The 15,543-nt window shown below is 54.4% G+C and overlaps 1 pseudogene; it reads left to right on the top strand.

The window, feature by feature from the left end:
• The first annotated feature begins 3,243 nt into the window (after positions 1 to 3,243).
• Positions 3,244 to 3,836, top strand: LOC101535632 (small ribosomal subunit protein eS10-like; annotated as a pseudogene).
• The last annotated feature ends 11,707 nt before the right edge of the window (positions 3,837 to 15,543 follow it).

Below are 15,543 nucleotides of genomic sequence, written 5' to 3'. Positions count from 1 at the left end.
TACAAAGAAACCCACTTCACCTGTGATGGGAAATTCACCTGCTAGGAAAGGACTCTCTGACCTGCGTTAATTAGCATTCACTGCAGGCTGGCCTCCTGGGCTTTTGCAGTTGTGAAAAAGCCCAGGTTGCAGTGACAGGTCTGAGCCCAGCCCAGCCTAGAGCTGTATTCCTTAGTATATGTCTGTGCGGACAAGCCAGGGGATCTCTGGGCACGTATTTACTTGTTTGACCGGGAGTGCCTGCGCTGGCCAGGGTTGGGCCTTGGTGGAAGCTGGCAGCCAGGAGCTCAGTGCTCATTCACCCTGTATGGTCATCACCTGCTACCTCCCAGGGTGTACACCACCAGGAAAGTGGAGTCTGCAGCTGGAGGCTGGCATGGAACCCTGGCACTATGGGATGCAGGCTCTTTTACTGCTCAGTTGAATGTCTACCCCCTCCTGTCATCTTAGTGGGAATCCCAAGAAGGTGAAATTGAGGATGTTGTATATGGTTTTCTGCTGTCTGTTTATATTGCAGGTTTCAGTTCTGTATAGGAGTTCTGAAACATCATTCCTGGGCAGGCTTTGATCAGGGGCATGGGCTGGGAGTCTTAGAGAGGTGTAGGGTTGTCTCCGTCTACGTCCCCGGGTCTTCCTCAGGGCCTGTCCTCTGAGTGGACAAGGGCTTTAGAGTCTCAGTGACATGCATGGCGTCCCCCGGGGGGGTTCGATTTAACCTTCCCCTAACAGACAAGGGCGGGGATCAGCTGATGCTGATGTGAAAAGGGAGAGAGGTGAACCAAGCGAGGGTTGCTGGCTCTGCACCATGTCCTCTGGCACTGTGTCAGCCGTCTGCCCCAGGGCAGCAGCATCTTTTGTCCACAGCCGTCTCAAAAATGCTGCCTCCACATTGCTGGCAAAGGTGGAAGGCGCTTTTGCTGAAACTGTCGACTGAGCAAAGCTGTTGCCAGACTAAAACCCTGCTATGTGAGCCCCCCAAACTGCAATTATTTGTTTTTCAAAGATTTTTTTAATCGGACTACTGATTCAGTCCCCAAGTCCTCACATGCCCATGATGGCCAGAGGACTGTAGCCAGGGGCTGGGAATTCAGCCCCAGGTCTCCTCCATCTGCCACATCCGGGAACCCAGTCTCCAGGCTGCCAGGATCTGTTAGCAGGAAATGGGAATCAGGATCCAGGGCTGGGACTTGAACCCAGGGTTAGCTCTGATGTGCAACGCGGGCTAAGCACCTGCCCTAGGGTTGTAGTTTTGGAGGTTAGAATTGGCCTGGAAGGGTAGACAAGGAGAGTTTGAGAATGTCTCTGCTTTGCCTAGGGCAAGACGCGCCCAATCACGGTGGCACTGCAACAGGTGGGTGTTGTGTGGGTCAGAAACGCAGGTAATCTGTGGCTCTTGCAACCCAATATATTCTCGCAACCCAAAGAATAAATATGGCCATGTTGCCTGCTACACAGAAGTCTTCCCTGGCTCTCTTCCCATGGGATAAAGCCCAGGTTTCTTTAGCCTGATGTAGAAGGCTCTCCAGTATTTGGTCTACATTGCCGTTTGTGGCTCAGCACTACTGAGTCACCTATGGTTGTCCCAGCCATCCTATTGACCCTCTGGGGGTGATTCACCTCTGTCCCCATTGATGCCCAAGGCACCTCTCCAGGATCATTGTTGGACCTACTCTGTCTCCCCTGTAAAATTTGAGATCCCTAAGAACCGGGATTGTGATATTAAAACCATGGAGACTACTGGGTCTCCAGCCCTTGTTTAAGAATGTTCTGGCACTGCAAGCCCTCAGCTGGGGTTGGGGGAGGCTCAGGGAAAGGTGCTGGGCCATACTTTCATACTCCAGCATCCTGAGTCGTTTCTTGCCCCAGGAGACAAAGTGAGGCCCTAAAGCAACAGGGTGAGAATTTGCTCCCCTATCCCCATTTACTGCATCATTGCTAAATAGATTTCTGTTCTATGGCCCCTTTTTTAAAAATATTTTTTCATTTTAAAATTTCTAATTTTATTTGTAAAGATATATTTATTTTGATTGGAAAGGCAGATCTATGGAGAGAAGAAGAGCCAGAATGATCTTTCATCTGCTGGTTTACTCCCCAAATGTTCACAATGGCTGGAGCTGAGCCAATCCAAAACCAGGATCCATGGTGCCAAAGACCTGGAGCTATTCCTCTGCTGTTTTTATCAGTCCATGAGCAGGGAACTGGATGAGTAGAGCAGCGAGGACGTGAACCAGAGCCCATATGGGATCCTGGGGCTTGCAAGGTAAGGATTTAGCCATTGAGACATTGTGCTGAGCCCTTTTATTTTTATTTTTAATATTGCTTACATAGTTGAGGGGGTGTACACCCAATTGGGCCTGCACTTGATTTGGTTCTTACAAATGCCAGCAGGTACGGCAGCCTAGCCCAGCTTGGCCCTCCCTTGGGTCCAACTCTCATACGAGTAGAAGCAGCAGCCTAGCAGGAGGATCCTTGAAGTTTCCCTACCAGGCCTGCTCCCAGCCACAGGTCTTGCATATGTCAATGGGTGCTGTGGTCCAGTTTGACATGGCTTGTCCCCTGTCTTGGCATTTACTGGCAGCTTGCCCCAGCCTGACCCACCCCGAGCCCTGGCTGTCATGTGAACTATTGGATGTTGTAACCAGACTTGACCTGGCCTGCACCCCATGCTGGCTCTCACTCAGCATTCGAAGTGGACCAGTCCAGCCTTGCCTGCCCCGGATCCGGCTTACACATATGCTGACGGGTGCTGCAGCCCTACCTGGCCTGGCCTGCTTAAGCTCTCACACTCACCAGCAGGAGCTATAGCCGAACACGGGAGTTCCCCCGGTTCCCCTAGCAGGCCCTAGGTCTTGAGTGTGCCAGTGGCTGCTATGGCACAGCCTATGGCATCTTTTATTTAAAAAGAACTATTTAGTTAATTGCACAGGAGGAAGATAGATCTCCCATCTGTCAGTTCACTCCACAAATGCCTATAATAGCCAGGGTTGAGCCAGTCCGAAACCAGGATCTGGGAACTTACTCCAAGTCTTCCAAGTGGGTGGCAGACACTTAAGTACTTGAACCAGCACCTGCTGCCTTCCAAGGTATGTGTTAGCCTTAGTGGAAATCTGGGGCAAAGCTGGGATTGGAACCTGGGTGTCTTAACCGTTGTTGCAAATGTGTGCCCCTCTCCCCCATTTTAAAAATTAACAGTTCTTTTAATTGAAAGTAGTATGAGGATCTGGTTTAAAAGACACTGACATGCTTTCCAGCGTCGGCCTCGAGCCTAGCAGCTGCCGCGATGCTGATGCCCAAGAAGAACCGGATTGCCATCTACGAACTCCTCTTCAAGGAGGGAGTGATGGTGGCCAAGAAGGACGTCCACATGCCCAAGCACCCAGAGCTGGCGGACAAGAACGTGCCCAACCTGCACGTCATGAAGGCCATGCAGTCCCTCAAGTCCCGAGGCTACGTGAAGGAGCAGTTCGCCTGGAGACACTTCTACTGGTACCTCACCAACGAGGGCATCCAGTACCTCCGCGACTACCTGCACCTGCCCCCCCGAGATCGTGCCCGCCACCCTGCGCCACAGCCGCCCCAAGACCGGCAGGCCTCGACCCAAAGGCCTGGAGGGGGAGCGACTTGCAAGGCTCACGCGAGGAGAAGCCGACAGAGACACTTACAGGTGGAGTGCTGTGCCCCCTGGTGCTGACAAGAAAGCCGAGGCTGGAGCTGGGTCAGCAACTGAATTCCAGTTTAGAGGTGGATTTGGTCGTGGACGTGGGCAGCCACCTCAGTAAAGTTGGAGGAGATTATTTTGTGTTAAATAAACCTGTAGCCACAAAAAAAAAAAAAAAAAAAAAAAAAGACACTGACATGAACTGGGCCTCGTCAGTTGCTGAAGCCAGTGCAGTGGATGGCACATTCAGATGCACATGGGGGACATGACAATTCCTTGAGTACCTTGGATGACAGAATAAATTGGACAGCTCTCCCAGCCAAGCTTCTACAGGAAGTATCTGGGTGAGTGGAAACTCTAGGGTGGACTATGTCAGTTAACGGACCTTAGGAAGATTTCTTCAACCTTGAAGCAGTGGCATCAACAGCATCTCAGAACTATTGAAACCACTTAAGCAGGTTCCTCGGAACATGCTTGGCATCAAGGACCCTAGGTTGACATTAAGAGGCCGTCCTCCATCCCCAGGTATTGATTGGTTAGCTGCTGGGAGTGGTCCTCTCTCCTCTACCCCCTACCCCGAGATACAGGAAGAAAAAAAAATTTTTGAAAGTAATTGTCTTACCCACTTCCCCCCCATGCCTCAGCCCTCCTCACTCTAATCAGTGGTCCATATGGGTATGCATTCCTCTAAACTATGTAAACAACACCAAAAGTAAAATAAATTTGTTTAAAATAATAAATTTAAAAATTAAACACGGACACTATATGTAGCAGACAAATTCATAATAAAAAGCAGGCATTTCTCTTGGAATTCTCACCAGCCCAGGACAAGAACACAAGTTTTGCCTGTTTTCAGCTGATTTTGCCTTTTCTAAGAAGTTTCTTCATACTTATTCTTTTCCAGCAGGCTGAGCTATTGAAGGTGCAGTGCCCACCACACCTGAAGCTAATGGTGCCCTTTGGAATAAGGTCAAACAGGACCGAGTGTACTTGCCACTTCTCACCCTCCAGCCTCCCTTATTTTCACTGTTGTCTTCTGTTCTTGTCCTCAGCCACAAGCATTTTCAAGTTTTACTTTTTAAAAATCGTATTGTCCTTGATGCCCGCCTCCTGGTATTGGTGCCCTTGTGGAGGCCCCTTTCTGGCTATGGAAACCAGACTTAAGTGGCTTTATTCTTAGTGACAGACCTTGGCATCAGCAATGGAAAGTCCTGGTCGTGGTTAGTTGACAAAAAGATGCTGATTTCTGCCTTACTCATTGCCTTGTGCTCTGCTGGCTTGTCCCACGTGAAGCCAGCTGCCACACTGCCCGCTGTCCCCTGGTGGGACCTCCCTCCCAACCTGAGGTACACCCTGATGACTGGGACGCTGCCAGCAACCCTGGGGGTGAGCTTGGAAGGAGCTGGCCCCTGCCGGTAGAGTGTTCAGATGACACAGCAGCTCCTGTGGACACCTTCCTTGCAACCCCATGGAAACCCTGACCCTGACAACCCAGCAGGCCAGAACCCTGCGACCTTCAGGATTTGTGAGGTCAGCATTTGCCTGGCTAAGCTGCCAAGTGCTCATGTCATTTGCTGCTGGAGTCCAGCTCCAGCTGAGTTCAGAACTCGAGAAGGGTGCATAGATTAGGTGTAAAGAGGAAAGAAATGGACCACTAGGATTTCAGGATCATAATGGACAAATGCAAGAAAGCTGTCCCCTTTACTTATACAGAAACCCTCACGAGCTCTGGCACAGACTTTTGACGTCATGGTCAAGTGGGTGTATCTAAGAATAATTCTGCTATTTGTTTCACCTAAAAATTCAATAGAAGTTCCTACTACAATTCTTATTCTATAACTCAATGTTGAATCAGTTAAGGGAAAAAGTATCACAAAGAAAAGGAGAACCTAAAGATCAAGGAAAGAATGAAACCCTAAACACAGATCATTTGATTAGCATAAGGTTGATGGGGACAGCCTGAATAATAAAAGGTCCTTTTGCAAGATGTTATTATTGACATTAACTTCCAAGCTCACATTGATAATAAAACGCCAATGCCTGAATGGATTAGAATTCTTCCACAGGGTGGTCCGGTGTCCATGCAAACGGAGATGGAGCTGCATTCAGGTGGTTGTAGAGAAGTCCCCTGGGCCCTGCCATGCAGCGGGAAATTCCTTGCGGCCCTGCCTGCAATGAAACAATACTCTTCACACCTTCCTGCCCCCCACATCCACTGCATGGACCCCAGCAATTTGCTACCCAGCAATAAATAATTGGTGTGAACATTTTTCCTTTTTTTTTTCTGTTCAGTCATCGGGTTTTCATTTTTCCTCTTTGCTATGCCCTTCACAAACTGGGTTAACATACCACATGCTCCTTGTACCCCTGTTTCTGTGCTTGCATAATCAGATACAGGGGTTGTGGGACTCCATAGGCAATCACATTGCACATTCTTTTTTTTTCCCCCAAATCTAATCAAATTTATTTGAAAAACAGGTAGAGGGACCCAGGGAAAGCTCCTAGATACACTTCCCAGATGCTGGGCCTGGTGCGATAGTGTAGTGGCTAAAGTCTTCGCCTTGCACGCGCCAGGGTCCCATATGGGCACTGGTTCTAATCCCGGCTGCTCTGCTTCCCATCTAGCTCCCTGCTTGTGGCCTGGGAAAGCAGTGGAGGACGGCCCAAAGCCTTGGGACCCTACACTTCGCAGATATCTGCTGGCCTGGGGGAAGTCAGGAACTAGAAACTCCACGCAGGTCCCCCAGGTGGGTGGAAGGGACCCAAACACTTGAACCATCACCTGCTGCTTGCCAGGGAACACATAAGCAGGGAGCTGGGACCTGCCGCTCTGTCTGCTCCTGACCAAATTAAACAGACCAGCAGGACAAGCAGTTCTTGTCCTGGTTCACCTCCTGAGCTCCCAGTGAAAGTCCCTTCCCACCTGGTTGCTGGTGGAGTTTTGGCTGCTGGTGGAGTTCAGATCACCATTCGCTGAATGCCACTGGGTTATCTGTCACTGCAACACCACGCCGTTGTTTCCACTGCTTTCCTGTGTCTGTCAGTCTCCAGGTACCCCTCTGCTGTGGTTCTGTCCTCTCCCTCTCTGTTTCACGCTGACTAATATTTCTTCGTTTGTTTAAATGTGTCCTTACCCTATTCTGCCATCTTAATTCTCTCAGATTTTTTTTTTAGTGTGAGAGCACTTTTTTTTTAGAAGATTTATTCATTTTATTACAGCCAGATATACAGAGAGGAGGAGAGACAGAGAGGAAGGTCTTCTGTCCGATGATTCACTCTCCAAGTGAGCCGCAACGGGCCGATGCGCGCCGATCCAAAGCCGGGAACCTGGAACCTCTTCTGGGTCTCCCACGCGGGTGCAGGGTCCCAATGCATTGGGCCGTCCTCAACTGCTTTCCCAGGCCACAAGCAGGGAGCTGGATGGGAAGTGGAGCTTCTGGGATTAGAACCGGCGCCCATATGGGATCCTGGCGCTTTCAAAGCAAGGACTTTAGCCGCTAGGCCACGCTGCCGGGCCAGAGAGCACTTTTTTTTTTTTTTTAAGATTTATTTATTTTATTACAAAGTCAGACATACAGAGAGGAGGAGAGACAGAGAGGAAGATCTTCCATCCGATGATTCACTCCCCAAGTGAGCACAACGGCTAGTGCGCACCGATCCAAAGCCAGGAACCTGGAACCTCTTCCGGGTCTCCCACGCGGGTGCAGGGTCCCAATGCATTGGGCCTTCCTCCACTGCTTCCCCAGGCCACAAGCAGGGAGCTGGATGGGAAGTGGAGCTGCCGGGATTAGAACCAGCGCCCATATGGGATCCCGGGGCGTTCAAGGAGAGGACTTTAGCCGCTAGGCCACGCCGCTGGGCCCCTCTCAGAATTTTTTTTTAAAGAATATTTATTTGAAGGTGATTTACAGAAATAAAGAGATAGAGAGCTTCTCTGTGGCTGGTTCACTCCCCAAGTGGCCAAAGCATTAAGGGCTGGGCCAGATCAAAACTAGGAGCCAGGAGCTTCACCTGGCTTTCACATGTGGGTTCAGGGGCTCCGACCCTTGGGGCATCCTCTACTGCTTTTCCCAGGTGTGTTAGCAGAGCTGGATCCGAAATGGAGAAGCTGGGACATGAGCTGGCAACCATGAGATGCCGGCGACGCAGGCAGCAGCTTTCTGCACTATACCACAACACCTGTGCCCCAAGTAGGGTCTTAAGTACCAGGCCTGCCCCATTATTTATCAGTGAGCAGTCTTTTCCGGCACTCCTCCAAGTACTGCCAGTGTCTGTTGGTTTAACTGTGCCCACCTCACAGTCAGTCAGCTGCAGCCATGGCTCTGCTTAGCACCTTGGAAAGGTGGAGCTGGACTGCCTGTTCCTTTGTTATTTTAAATTTTATTTTATTTTTAATGTTTACATAGTTGACAAGAATTGAGGCCTATGGGAACCACCAAATAGGGTGGGGAGAGTTGAGGTATGGGGTCCGGTGGGTGGGACAAAGGCTTCCAATCTCCCCTGTATCTGGTGGGGGTGGGAGTGCGGGAAGGGGAGGGGCTGCTCCCAGCTGGGCAGCAGGTTCTTTTTTTTTTTTTTTTTAATCCATTTTATTGTATTGTTGTTGACAATCTTTACATAGTTAACTATAGTTGAAGGAAAAACAAGAAAAAGAAAAAAAAAGGTTCAGGGGGATAGGGAGGTGGGCAATGCTATTATGTCCATATTGTTTCCATCATGTATCTGAGGTAAAGGGGGATATTGAGGGAGAAGCCCCACCTGGTTTCCCACCCACCCCAAGTCCCGGATGTGGGGCATGCTCTGAGATATGTGCTCAAGTGGAGTTAATAGTTCTCCAGTTATGAGTCACTGCCAGTTTCGCTCGATGAGGTGGTCCACTGATTGATATGGTCCATCATGAAGTCTCCATTTGTCCCATATTTCGCTGCCAACATGTAGCTGAGATGAATGATTGTCCTATTCTGTCTTCTGTCTTTTCTTGGTTAGAATTCTGAGTCCAGCAGTTCAAGTGGGGAGATCTCCAATGATACTTTGAGGTATTCCCAGATTAGTTTCTTGTGTGTTCTAGCAAGCACAGGGCCCGGCACAGTCCATCACCCTGATCAGCTGGTGGTTGCAATTGCTGGGTTGGTTCTGTTTTCAGTCCCGAGTTGCACTGGAACCAATGGGTGTTGCAGTCCAGTCTGGTTCAGCCCTTACATCAACCAGTGGGAGCTGCAGCCTAGTTGGGGCGACCCACAATAACCCCCACCAGACCGCCCCCTACCCTGGTTTGCCAGTATGTGTAGCAGAAGACCAATCTGTCCCCCATCCCATTTGGCTCTGGTACTTGTCAATGGGTATTAAAGCTTAGTTTTATCTAACCAACTCAACCATCCAGCCCTCACAGATATTGTTGAGTACCTCTCTATCTAGCCATCCCAGCCCCCGTCCTAGTTTTCATGCCCTCCCACGGGAATAGTGACCCAAGAAGGGGGAACCCACTTTTTCCCTCCCAGGTCTCTCTGTCCCGGTTTATGCACTCTTTAGGTGGTCCTGTGATTTGACTCGACAGAATTAGTCCCCAGTGCCAGCTTCTGCCAGCTGAAGCTGTGGCCCTGATCTAGTCCACATGCAGCGCACAGGTGTTGTAGCCTTGCTTAGTCGTGTCTGTCTCTATCCCAGCCCACGCTCTCCAGTGGGAGTGGCTGTCCAGCGAGGGGGCCAGCCCCTTAACCCCCCCGCCAGCTTTGCCCCTCCCTTCCTGGATCTCACGTGTGCTGGATGGGTGCTGCATTCATATCCAGTACAGGCAACCACGCCCTGGCGTTCCATAATGTGTACTGGTTTTGTCGCAACCGAACCCGGCCCATTCCACACTCTGTTCTGGTGATCGGATTTGCCAGAGGATGACATGAACTGATTCAGCCTGGTCTGCTCCTGACCCATGCCGAATACATGCCAGTGGGAAACTTTCCATGGCCTATTCTGGGCTGTTTCCAATCATGCTTCTTGTGCTTACCTGCAGGGACTGTGTCCTGCCAGAGGAGTTGCCCAGGCTCCTCCATCAGAACCCCTCCCAATGCCAGATTTTGCGCTTGCCAGGGGGTTCTTGAGCCAACACTACTCAGTTCACGTCCTGTCCTAGCAGGAACAGTGGCTTTTCCTGGCTGGCTTTCACCCCATTCTGACTCTTGTTGGATGTTTCAGCCCAGCCATGGCTCGTCCATACCCACATACAGCTCACACATGGCTCAGAAGGGGATTGAGACCCAGCCTAGTCAGTCCCACATCTACCCTGTTTCTCCATAACACCAGATGGTGCTAGGATCTGAACCGGCCTGGTGCATCCAATCCCAGCCCACACTAGTGCCTCGGGTGACTGCAACTGTTTTCTAGATAGAACGCAGCCCCCATTCCAGCACATACACCCCTTGGTGGGAACCTCATCCCAGCTGTGGCATCCCAGATTGGGACCGATCCTAGCCGTAAATCACGCACCTGCACGTGGTTGCTCCAAGGACAATTAGGTGCCAGCCGGCTAGACAAGCCGGAGCTTATCTTTTACTTGATAGGTGTTCAAAGCTCAGCCTTATTAAGGGATTGGAAGTTCTTCAAAGGAAGAGTTGCTGGTATTGGGAATCTTTAGGATTGACTCAGATCCCAGAAACAGTGGGGTCACTCTAGAGCTATCTCAGCAGCGATTCAGACGTCCAATACCCCAGAGCTCCCCGGCCGGGCGGCCATCAGGCTCAGCCTGGCGCCAAATGGCGCACTGGCCGCCCGGGCCCAGCCCGCCATGAGCCATGGGCACATGGCGGACTGGGTTCGGGATCCGAGCTAGACGTCCTCTCCCGCAGCCCTCGGCTCGCCTCTGGCAGCCGGAGGTGTAATCCTGCAGGCCCGAGGTTGCGCCCCTCCCCAATCCCGTTCACCACCCAATGAGGGTGGCGGGTGGGCCCCGGACATGCCCAGTCACGGAGGCCTCCCCCCTCGGCGTACTCACCCCGGAAGGAAGCAGGCCCCGCACCCAGGCATGTCCGGGCCCAGCCCGCCATGAGCCATGGGCACATGGCGGACTGGGTTCGGGATCCGAGCTAGACGTCCTCTCCCGCAGCCCTCGGCTCGCCTCTGGCAGCCGGAGGTGTAATCCTGCAGGCCCGAGGTTGCGCCCCTCCCCAATCCCGTTCACCACCCAATGAGGGTGGCGGGTGGGCCCCGGACATGCCCAGTCACGGAGGCCTCCCCCCTCGGCGTACTCACCCCGGAAGGAAGCAGGCCCCGCACCCAGGCATGTCCGGGCCCAGCCCGCCATGAGCCATGGGCACATGGCGGACTGGGTTCGGGATCCGAGCTAGACGTCCTCTCCCGCAGCCCTCGGCTCGCCTCTGGCAGCCGGAGGTGTAATCCTGCAGGCCCGAGGTTGCGCCCCTCCCCAATCCCGTTCACCACCCAATGAGGGTGGCGGGTGGGCCCCGGACATGCCCAGTCACGGAGGCCTCCCCCCTCGGCGTACTCACCCCGGAAGGAAGCAGGCCCCGCACCCAGGCATGTCCGGGCCCAGCCCGCCATGAGCCATGGGCACATGGCGGACTGGGTTCGGGATCCGAGCTAGACGTCCTCTCCCGCAGCCCTCGGCTCACCTCTGGCAGCCGGAGGTGTAATCCTGCAGGCCCGAGGTTGCGCCCCTCCCCAATCCCGTTCACCACCCAATGAGGGTGGCGGGTGGGCCCCGGACATGCCCAGTCACGGAGGCCTCCCCCCTCGGCGTACTCACCCCGGAAGGAAGCAGGCCCCGCACCCAGGCATGTCCGGGCCCAGCCCGCCATGAGCCATGGGCACATGGCGGACTGGGTTCGGGATCCGAGCTAGACGTCCTCTCCCGCAGCCCTCGGCTCGCCTCTGGCAGCCGGAGGTGTAATCCTGCAGGCCCGAGGTTGCGCCCCTCCCCAATCCCGTTCACCACCCAATGAGGGTGGCGGGTGGGCCCCGGACATGCCCAGTCACGGAGGCCTCCCCCCTCGGCGTACTCACCCCGGAAGGAAGCAGGCCCCGCACCCAGGCATGTCCGGGCCCAGCCCGCCATGAGCCATGGGCACATGGCGGACTGGGTTCGGGATCCGAGCTAGACGTCCTCTCCCGCAGCCCTCGGCTCGCCTCTGGCAGCCGGAGGTGTAATCCTGCAGGCCCGAGGTTGCGCCCCTCCCCAATCCCGTTCACCACCCAATGAGGGTGGCGGGTGGGCCCCGGACATGCCCAGTCACGGAGGCCTCCCCCCTCGGCGTACTCACCCCGGAAGGAAGCAGGCCCCGCACCCAGGCATGTCCGGGCCCAGCCCGCCATGAGCCATGGGCACATGGCGGACTGGGTTCGGGATCCGAGCTAGACGTCCTCTCCCGCAGCCCTCGGCTCGCCTCTGGCAGCCGGAGGTGTAATCCTGCAGGCCCGAGGTTGCGCCCCTCCCCAATCCCGTTCACCACCCAATGAGGGTGGCGGGTGGGCCCCGGACATGCCCAGTCACGGAGGCCTCCCCCCTCGGCGTACTCACCCCGGAAGGAAGCAGGCCCCGCACCCAGGCATGTCCGGGCCCAGCCCGCCATGAGCCATGGGCACATGGCGGACTGGGTTCGGGATCCGAGCTAGACGTCCTCTCCCGCAGCCCTCGGCTCGCCTCTGGCAGCCGGAGGTGTAATCCTGCAGGCCCGAGGTTGCGCCCCTCCCCAATCCCGTTCACCACCCAATGAGGGTGGCGGGTGGGCCCCGGACATGCCCAGTCACGGAGGCCTCCCCCCTCGGCGTACTCACCCTGGAAGGAAGCAGGCCCCGCACCCAGGCATGTCCGGGCCCAGCCCGCCATGAGCCATGGGCACATGGCGGACTGGGTTCGGGATCCGAGCTAGACGTCCTCTCCCGCAGCCCTCGGCTCGCCTCTGGCAGCCGGAGGTGTAATCCTGCAGGCCCGAGGTTGCGCCCCTCCCCAATCCCGTTCACCACCCAATGAGGGTGGCGGGTGGGCCCCGGACATGCCCAGTCACGGAGGCCTCCCCCCTCGGCGTACTCACCCCGGAAGGAAGCAGGCCCCGCACCCAGGCATGTCCGGGCCCAGCCCGCCATGAGCCATGGGCACATGGCGGACTGGGTTCGGGATCCGAGCTAGACGTCCTCTCCCGCAGCCCTCGGCTCGCCTCTGGCAGCCGGAGGTGTAATCCTGCAGGCCCGAGGTTGCGCCCCTCCCCAATCCCGTTCACCACCCAATGAGGGTGGCGGGTGGGCCCCGGACATGCCCAGTCACGGAGGCCTCCCCCCTCGGCGTACTCACCCCGGAAGGAAGCAGGCCCCGCACCCAGGCATGTCCGGGCCCAGCCCGCCATGAGCCATGGGCACATGGCGGACTGGGTTCGGGATCCGAGCTAGACGTCCTCTCCCGCAGCCCTCGGCTCGCCTCTGGCAGCCGGAGGTGTAATCCTGCAGGCCCGAGGTTGCGCCCCTCCCCAATCCCGTTCACCACCCAATGAGGGTGGCGGGTGGGCCCCGGACATGCCCAGTCACGGAGGCCTCCCCCCTCGGCGTACTCACCCCGGAAGGAAGCAGGCCCCGCACCCAGGCATGTCCGGGCCCAGCCCGCCATGAGCCATGGGCACATGGCGGACTGGGTTCGGGATCCGAGCTAGACGTCCTCTCCCGCAGCCCTCGGCTCGCCTCTGGCAGCCGGAGGTGTAATCCTGCAGGCCCGAGGTTGCGCCCCTCCCCAATCCCGTTCACCACCCAATGAGGGTGGCGGGTGGGCCCCGGACATGCCCAGTCACGGAGGCCTCCCCCCTCGGCGTACTCACCCCGGAAGGAAGCAGGCCCCGCACCCAGGCATGTCCGGGCCCAGCCCGCCATGAGCCATGGGCACATGGCGGACTGGGTTCGGGATCCGAGCTAGACGTCCTCTCCCGCAGCCCTCGGCAGCAGGTTCCTAAACACACACACAGGCCCAGCCAGGCAGTATGGCTGCTTACAACATCTCTGGCCAATGTCTGGCACGGACAACAAACTTTCCTGAGGTCCTTGGCCAAGAACCTTCCTGGTCCAGAAGGGCAGGAGCCCTGGGCTTTCTTCCCCACAGCTCTTGCTTCCAACTCCTAGTCCTGGGGCTTCCGGGAGACAGTCCTGAGGCTGCTCCCACTCCCACTCCTGCTTCTCTGGGCCCATGGCCCTGGCTCCCTCGGTGGCTCTGTCCGGAACTGCGGGTGGGTCTCATTGTCCTGCAGATGACCCAGCCTCCTGAGGACATAGAAAGATCTAGCACACAGGTAATTATTCAAGGAATGAGTTAAATTGACTGAAATCAAATTTTTCCTTAAAAGGCCACCATTTGTCATCCTTAATGAAGGTCAGAGGCCCACATTTTTAGAGAGCTCCCTGAGGAGGAGCATTGAACACAGGGTATCAGTATTGGATGGCAACCCATCGTCCCGATAATCCCAAGGAGAGGGTACCCTCACCCATCTCGCAGATGATGAGGAAACTGAGTCTCAAGAGGCAAAGTCACAGTTTGCAAACAGGTCAATTGCTAAGAGCAAACTCTTTTTTAAAAAAAAAAAAATGTTTTCTTTATTTGAAAGAAAAGTTTTTTTGTTTTAAGTTTTATTTTATTTATTTATTGAAAGAGAGGCAGGCCTTCCATCTGCTGCTTCACTCCCAAATGACTGTAACAGCTAGGGCTAGACCAAGTCAAAGCCAGGAGCCAGGAGCCAGGAACTCATTCTGGGTCTCCCACATGGGAGCACGGGCCGAATCAACTCGGCTCTCTCCCACTGCTTTCCCAAGAGCATCAGCAGGAAGCTGGATCAGAAGTGGAGCAGCTAGGACTTGAACCCATGACCATATGAGATGCTGGCACTGCAGGCAGTGACTTTAACCACAATGCCACAGTGTTGGCCCCCAAGTGCAAACCCTTCATCATTACACAGTACTTTTTCTTTTTAATATATTTTTGTGGATGTTGAGTTTTAAACATGTTTTTGAAACTTAAAAAATACAGATATGTAGAAAGAAGAAAAACAATCATTCCTATGCAGATTTTTGCCCGATATTAGCATCTTGGCAGATTGTCTTCCAGTTCCCTTTTTCTTGTCAATCTCCCAAAGAGCATGCTGAAGACCCAAAGCCAGCCTGAAAAGGAGGCAAAGTGTTTTCACCATGCTGCAATGTGGGGAGGACTTTTCGGTGTGCCAAGATGACGGCAGGCCGGTCTAGGTGTGTCCAGCAGAAGCCAGTCTCATTAGCACCCACATGAGGCAGAGGGGGTGACCTATCTGCCTGCTGCTTGCGGCCCTAGGTCCCTGCCTGTCCCAGGAAGAGGGAGGCACAGGCCTTGTTGCCCCGCTCTGCCCTTGGCACTCCCAGGAGCGGTGAGCAAATTCCCGTGCAGCTCAGGTCCCTGTTGGAGGCTCAGCTCTTCGGGGGCAGCACCTGCGCCTGAACCCTTCCCCTTTGCAGTAGGTACAGGTTTCACCCACAAAAGGTGCTCAGTAAATAAAGACTCGGCTGGGGGAGAATGGGAAAAATCACTGGGAATCAGACCTCTTTCAAATCCTGCCACCTAGGATCTGAGTAACTTAACCTCTCTGGGCTTTGAGGGCAACAGTGGTAACCTCTGAGGACTGTGTTAACCCCCTTGGCACAGTGCCTGGCAAACAGTAGGTGATGTTGGAGATGAAAGTGGGGAGGGAAGGGATCCTATTTCCTTTCTGGGCTTTGCAGGGGTCTTAGAGCGAGTCCCCCAACCTCCCTGAAGCCTGGTGTTCTCTGAATGCGGGAGCTGTCCATTGCACAATGCTGCTGGACAATTAGTTTTTTTTTTTTTTTGAAGATTTACTTTATTTCTTTAAAAGAGAGTGAGAGAAAGGGAGAGAGAC

This window comes from Ochotona princeps, chromosome 2 (genome assembly GCF_030435755.1).
Source record: "Ochotona princeps isolate mOchPri1 chromosome 2, mOchPri1.hap1, whole genome shotgun sequence".
NCBI lineage: Eukaryota > Metazoa > Chordata > Mammalia > Lagomorpha > Ochotonidae > Ochotona > Ochotona princeps.
The sequence above is the reverse complement of the archived record's forward strand: the minus strand, read 5'-3'. Positions and strand labels throughout refer to the sequence as shown.